Genomic DNA, 7172 nt, shown 5'->3' with positions numbered 1-7172 from the left:
AGCTTTGCAGACGATAAGAACAACCGTTTCAGAGAGAAGAGCGGCCAATGTGACTATCTGGCTTTAAGTCGATTCGATAACAAATGACGAAAACGGACGGATTTCTCAAGTTTTTACTACATATGAACACTTTTCACATTCTCCCGTGCAACTCGGCTGCTAGTCCTCCTTTCATGCAGAATCTTAAGGTCCTAGCTCATGTCCAAGGCACCCAAGCCAGCTAAAAAGTCAATAATCGATACGTAAAACTTGAATTGTACTACTTCTTACTGGCTATTACATCAACTTAGAAGCTTCATCTGTGTTCTACTATGGTGCTTTTCCTGTTTCCGCCTACGGCAACACGCGACATAGCTTTGCAGACTATAAGCACAACCGGTTCAGAGAGAAGAGCGGCCAATGTGACGATCTGGCTTTAAGTCGATTCGCTAACAAATGACGAAAAAGGACGGATTTCTCAGGTTATTACTACATATGAACACTTTTCACATTCTCCCGTGCAACTCGGCTGCTAGTCCTCCTTTCATGCAGAATCTTAAGGTCCTAGCAAATGTCCAAGGCACCAAAGCCAGCTAAAAGGTCCATATTCAATACCTAAAACTTGAATTGTACTACTTCTTACTCGCTATTACATCAACTTAGAAGCTTGATCTGTGGTCTACTATGGTGCTTTTAGTGTCTCAGCATGCCGCAGCACGCGACATAGCTTTGCAGACGATAAGTACAACCGTTTCAGAGAGAAGAGCGGCCAATGTGACGATCTGGCTTTAAGTCGATTCGATAACAAATGACGAAAACGGACGGATTTCTCAGGTTTTTACTACATATGAACACTTTTCACATTCTCCCGTGCAACTGGGCTGCTAGTCCTCCTTTTATGCAGAATCTTAAAGTCCTAGCTCATGTCCAAGGCACGAAAGCCAGCTAAAAAGTCGATAATCGATACCTAAATCTTGAATTGGACTACTTCTTACTGGCTATTACATCAACTTAGAAGCTTCATCTGTGTTCTACTATGGTGCTTTTCCTGTTTCCGCCTACGGCAACACGCGACATAGCTTTGCTGACGATAAGCACAACCGTTTCAGAGAGAAGAGCGGCCAATGTGACGATCTGGCTTTAAGTCGATTCGCTAACAAATGACGAAAAAAGACGGATTTCTCAGGTTATTACTACATATGAACACTTTTCACATTCTCCCGTGCAACTCGGCTGCTAGTCCTCCTTTCATGCAGAATCTTAAGGTCCTAGCTCATGTCCAAGGCACCAAAGCCAGCTAAAAGGTCCATATTCAATACCTAAAACTTGAATTGTACTACTTCTTACTGGCTATTACATCAACTTAGAAGCTTCATCTGTGTTCTACTATGGTGCTTTTAGTGTCTCTGCATTCCGCAGCACGCGACATAGCTTTTCAGACGATAAGTACAACCGTTTCAGAGAGAAGAGCGGCCAATGTGACGATCTGGCTTTAAGTCGATTCGATAACAAATGACGAAAACGGACGGATTTCTCAGGTTTTTACTACATATGAACACTTTTCACATTCTCCCGTGCAACTGGGCTGCTGGTCCTCCTTTTATGCAGAATCTTAAAGTCCTAGCTCATGTCCAAGGCACCAAAGCCAGCTAAAAAGTCAATAATCGATTCCTAAAACTTGATTTGTACTACTTCTTAATGGCTATTACATCAACTTAGAAGCTTCATCTGTGTTCTACTATGGTGATTTTAGTGTCTGAACATACCGCTGCACGCTACATAGCTTTGCAGACGATATGTACAAACGTTTCAGAGAGAAGAGCGGCCAATGTGACGATCTGGCTTTAAGTCGATTCGATAACAAATGACGAAAACGGACGGATTTCTCAGGTTTTTACTACATATGAACACATTTCACATTCTCCCGTGCAACTCGGCTGCTAGTCCTCCTTTCATGCAGAATCTTAAGGTCCTAGCTCATGTCCAAGGCACCCAAGCCAGCTAAAAAGTCAATAATCGATACGTAAAACTTGAATTGTACTACTTCTTACTGGCTATTACATCAACTTAGAAGCTTCATCTGTGTTCTACTACGGTGCTTTTAGTTTCTCCGCATACCGCAGCACGCGACATAGTTTTGCAGACGATAAGTACAACCGTTTCAGAGAGAAGAGTGGCCAATGTGACGATCTGGCTTTAAGTCGATTCGATAACAAATGACGAAAACAGACGGATTTCTCAGGTTTTTACTACATATGAACACTTTTCACATTCTCCCGTGCAACTGGGCTGCTAGTCCTCCTTTTATGCAGAATCTTAAAGTCCTAGCTCATGTCCAAGGCACGAAAGCCAGCTAAAAAGTCGATAATCGATACCTAAATCTTGAATTGGACTACTTCTTACTGGCTATTACATCACCTTAGAAGCTTCATCTGTGTTCTACTATGGTGCTTTTCCTGTTTCCGCCTACGGCAACACGCGACATAGCTTTGCAGACTATAAGCACAACCGGTTCATAGAGAAGAGCGGCCAATGTGACGATCTGGCTTTAAGTCGATTCCTTAACAAATGACGAAAAAGGACGGATTTCTCAGGTTATTACTACATATGAACACTTTTCACATTCTCCCGTGCAACTCGGCTGCTAGTCCTCCTTTCATGCAGAATCTTAAGGTCCTAGCTCATGTCCAAGGCACCAAAGCCAGCTAAAAGGTCCATATTCAATACCTAAAACTTGAATTGTACTACTTCTTACTGGCTATTACATCAACTTTGAAGCTTGATCTGTGGTCTACTATGGTGCTTTTAGTGTCTCAGCATGCCGCAGCACGCGACATAGCTTTGCAGACGATAAGTACAACCGTTTCAGAGAGAAGAGCGGCCAATGTGACGATCTGGCTTTAAGTCGATTCGGTAACAAATGACGAAAACGGACGGATTTCTCAGGTTTTTACTACATATGAACACTTTTCACATTCTCCCGTGCAACTCGGCTGCTAGTCCTCCTTACATGCAGAATCTTAAAGTCCTAGCTCATGTCCAAGGCACCAAAGCCAGCTAAAAAGTCAATAATCGATTCCTAAAACTTGAATTGTACTACTTCTTACAGGCTATTACATCAACTTAGATGCTTCATCTGTGTACTACTATGGTGATTTTAGTGTCTCCACATACCGCTGCACGCGACATAGCTTTGCAGACGATATGTACAAACGTTTCAGAGAGAAGAGCGGCCAATGTGACCATCTGGCTTTAAGTCGATTCGATAACAAATGACGAAAACGGATGGATTTCTCAGGTTTTTACTACATATGAACGCTTTTCACATTCTGACGTGCAACTCGGCTGCTAGGCCTCCTTTCATGCGGAATCTTAAGGTCGTAGCTCATGTCCAAGTTACCGAAGCCAGCTAAAAGTTCCATATTCAATACCTAAAACTTGAATTGTTCTACTTCTTACTGGCTATTGCATCAACTTAGAAGCTTCATCTGTGTTCTACTGTGGTGATTTTAGTGTCTCCGCATACCACAGCACGCGACATAGCTTTGCAGACGGTAAGTACAACCGTTTCAGAGAGAAGAGCGGCCAATGTGACGATCTGGCTTTAAGTCGATTCGATAACAAATGACGAAAACGGACGGATTTCTCAGGTTTTTACTACATATGAACACTTTTCCCATTCTCCCGTGCAACTGGGCTGCTGGTCCTCCTTTTATGCAGAATCTTAAAGTCCTAGCTCATGTCCAAGGCACGAAAGCCAGCTAAAAAGTCAATAACCGATACCTAAAACTTGAATTGTACTACTTCTTAATGGCTATTACATCATCTTAGGAGCTTCATCTGTGTTCTACTATGGTGCTTTTAGTGTCTCCGAATATCGCAGTACGCGACATAGCTTTGCAGACGATAAGTACAACCGTTTCAGAGAGAAGAGCGGCCAATGTGACGATCTGGCTTTAAGTCGATTCGATAACAAATGACGAAAACGAACGGATTTCTCAGGTTTTTACTACATATGACCACTTTTCACATTCTCCCGTGCAACTCGGCTGCTAGTCCTCCTCTCATGCAGAATCTTAAGGTCCTAGCTCATGTCCAAGGCACCAAAGCCAGCTAAAAAGTCAATAATCAATACCTAAAACTTGAATTGTACTACTTCTTACTGGCTATTACATCAACTTAGAAGCTTCATCTGTGTTCTACTACGGTGCTTTTAGTTTCTCCGCATACCGCAGCACGCGACATAGTTTTGCAGACGATAAGTACAACCGTTTCAGAGAGAAGAGCGGCCAATGTGACGATCTGGCTTTAAGTCGATTCGATAACAAATGACGAAAAAGGACGGATTTCTCAGGTTATTACTACATATGAACACTTTTCACATTCTCCCGTGCAACTCGGCTGCTAGTCCTCCTTTCATGCAGAATCTTAAGGTCCTAGCTCATGTCCAAGGCACCAAAGCCAGCTAAAAGGTCCATATTCAATACCTAAAACTTGAATTGTACTACTTCTTACTGGCTATTACATCAACTTAGAAGCTTGATCTGTGGTCTACTATGGTGCTTTTAGTGTCTCAGCATGCCGCAGCACGCGACATAACTTTGCAGACGATAAGTACAACCGTTTCAGAGAGAAGAGCGGCCAATGTGACGATCTGGCTTTAAGTCGATTCGGTAACAAATGACGAAAACGGACGGATTTCTCAGGTTTTTACTACATATGAACACTTTTCACATTCTCCCGTGCAACTCGGCTGCTAGTGCTCCTTACATGCAGAATCTTAAAGTCCTAGCTCATGTCCAAGGCACCAAAGCCAGCTAAAAAGTCAATAATCGATTCCTAAAACTTGAATTGTACTACTTCTTACAGGCTATTACATCAACTTAGATGCTTCATCTGTGTACTACTATGGTGATTTTAGTGTCTCCACATACCGCTGCACGCGACATAGCTTTGCAGACGATATGTACAAACGTTTCAGAGAGAAGAGCGGCCAATGTGACCATCTGGCTTTAAGTCGATTCGATAACAAATGACGAAAACGGATGGATTTCTCAGGTTTTTACTACATATGAACGCTTTTCACATTCTGACGTGCAACTCGGCTGCTAGGCCTCCTTTCATGCGGAATCTTAAGGTCGTAGCTCATGTCCAAGTTACCGAAGCCAGCTAAAAGTTCCATATTCAATACCTAAAACTTGAATTGTTCTACTTCTTACTGGCTATTGCATCAACTTAGAAGCTTCATCTGTGTTCTACTATGGTGATTTTAGTGTCTCCGCATACCACAGCACGCGACATAGCTTTGCAGACGGTAAGTACAACCGTTTCAGAGAGAAGAGCGGCCAATGTGACGATCTGGCTTTAAGTCGATTCGATAACAAATGACGAAAACGGACGGATTTCTCAGGTTTTTACTACATATGAACACTTTTCACATTCTCCCGTGCAACTCGGCTGCTAGTCCTCCTTTCATGCAGAATCTTAAGGTCCTAGCTCATGTCCAAGGCACCAAAGCCAGCTAAAAAGTCAATAATCAATACCTAAAACTTGAATTGTACTACTTCTTACTGGCTATTACATCAACTTAGAAGCTTCATCTGTGTTCTACTCCGTTGCTTTTAGTTTCTCCGCATACCGCAGCACGCGACATAGTTTTGCAGACGATAAGTACAACCGTTTCAGAGAGAAGAGCGGCCAATGTGACGATCTGGCTTTAAGTCGATTCGATAACAAATGACGAAAACGGACGGATTTCTCAGGTTTTTACTACATATGAACACTTTTCACAATCTCCCGTGGAATTCGGCTGCTAGTCCACCTTTCATGCAGAATCTTAAGGTCCTAGCTCATGTCCAATGCACCAAAGCCAGCTGAAAAGTCAATAATCGATACCTAAAACTTGAATTGTACTACTTCTTACTGGGTATTACATCAACTTAGAAGCTTCATCTGTGTTCTACTATGGTGCTTTTAGTGTTTCCGCATACCGCAGCACGCGACATAGCTTTGCAGACGATAAGTACAACCGTTTCAGAGAGAAGAGCGGCCAATGTGACGATCTGGCTTTAAGTCGATTCGATAACAAATGACGAAAACGGACGGATTTCTCAGGTTTTTACTACATATGAACACTTTTCCCATTCTCCCGTGCAACTGGGCTGCTGGTCCTCCTTTTATGCAGAATCTTAAAGTCCTAGCTCATGTCCAAGGCAAGAAAGCCAGCTAAAAAGTCAATAATCGATTCCTAAAACTTGAATTGTACTACTTCTTACAGGCTATTACATCAACTTAGATGCTTCATCTGTGTACTACTATGGTGATTTTAGTGTCTCCACATACCGCTGCACGCGACATAGCTTTGCAGACGATATGTACAAACGTTTCAGAGAGAAGAGCGGCCAATGTGACCATCTGGCTTTAAGTCGATTCGATAACAAATGACGAAAACGGATGGATTTCTCAGGTTTTTACTACATATGAACGCTTTTCACATTCTGACGTGCAACTCGGCTGCTAGGCCTCCTTTCATGCGGAATCTTAAGGTCGTAGCTCATGTCCAAGTTACCGAAGCCAGCTAAAAGTTCCATATTCAATACCTAAAACTTGAATTGTTCTACTTCTTACTGGCTATTGCATCAACTTAGAAGCTTCATCTGTGTTCTACTATGGTGCTTTTAGTGTCTCCGCATACCGCAGCACGCGACATAGTTTTGCAGACGATAAGTACAACCGTTTCAGAGAGAAGAGCGGCCAATGTGACGATCTGGCTTTAAGTCGATTCATTAACAAATGACGAAAACGGACGGATTTCTCAGGTTTTTACTACATATGAACACTTTTCACATTCTCCCGTGCAACTGGGCTGCTAGTCCTCTTTTTATGCAGATTCTTAAAGTCCTAGCTCATGTCCAAGGCACGAAAGCCAGCTAAAAAGTCAATAATCGATACCTAAATCTTGAATTGGACTACTTCTTACTGGCTATTACCTCAACTTAGAAGCTTCATCTGTGTTCTACTATGGTGCTTTTCCTGTTTCCGCCTACGGCAACACGCGACATAGCTTTGCAGACGATAAGCACAACCGTTTCAGAGAGAAGAGCGGCCAATGTGACGATCTGGCTTTAAGTCGATTCGCTAACAAATGACGAAAAAGGACGGATTTCTCAGGTTATTACTACATATGAAAACTT

The sequence above is a fragment of the Schistocerca gregaria genome, unplaced genomic scaffold (assembly GCF_023897955.1).
Source record: "Schistocerca gregaria isolate iqSchGreg1 unplaced genomic scaffold, iqSchGreg1.2 ptg000301l, whole genome shotgun sequence".
Taxonomy (NCBI): Eukaryota; Metazoa; Arthropoda; class Insecta; order Orthoptera; family Acrididae; genus Schistocerca; species Schistocerca gregaria.
The sequence above is the reverse complement of the archived record's forward strand: the minus strand, read 5'-3'. Positions refer to the sequence as shown.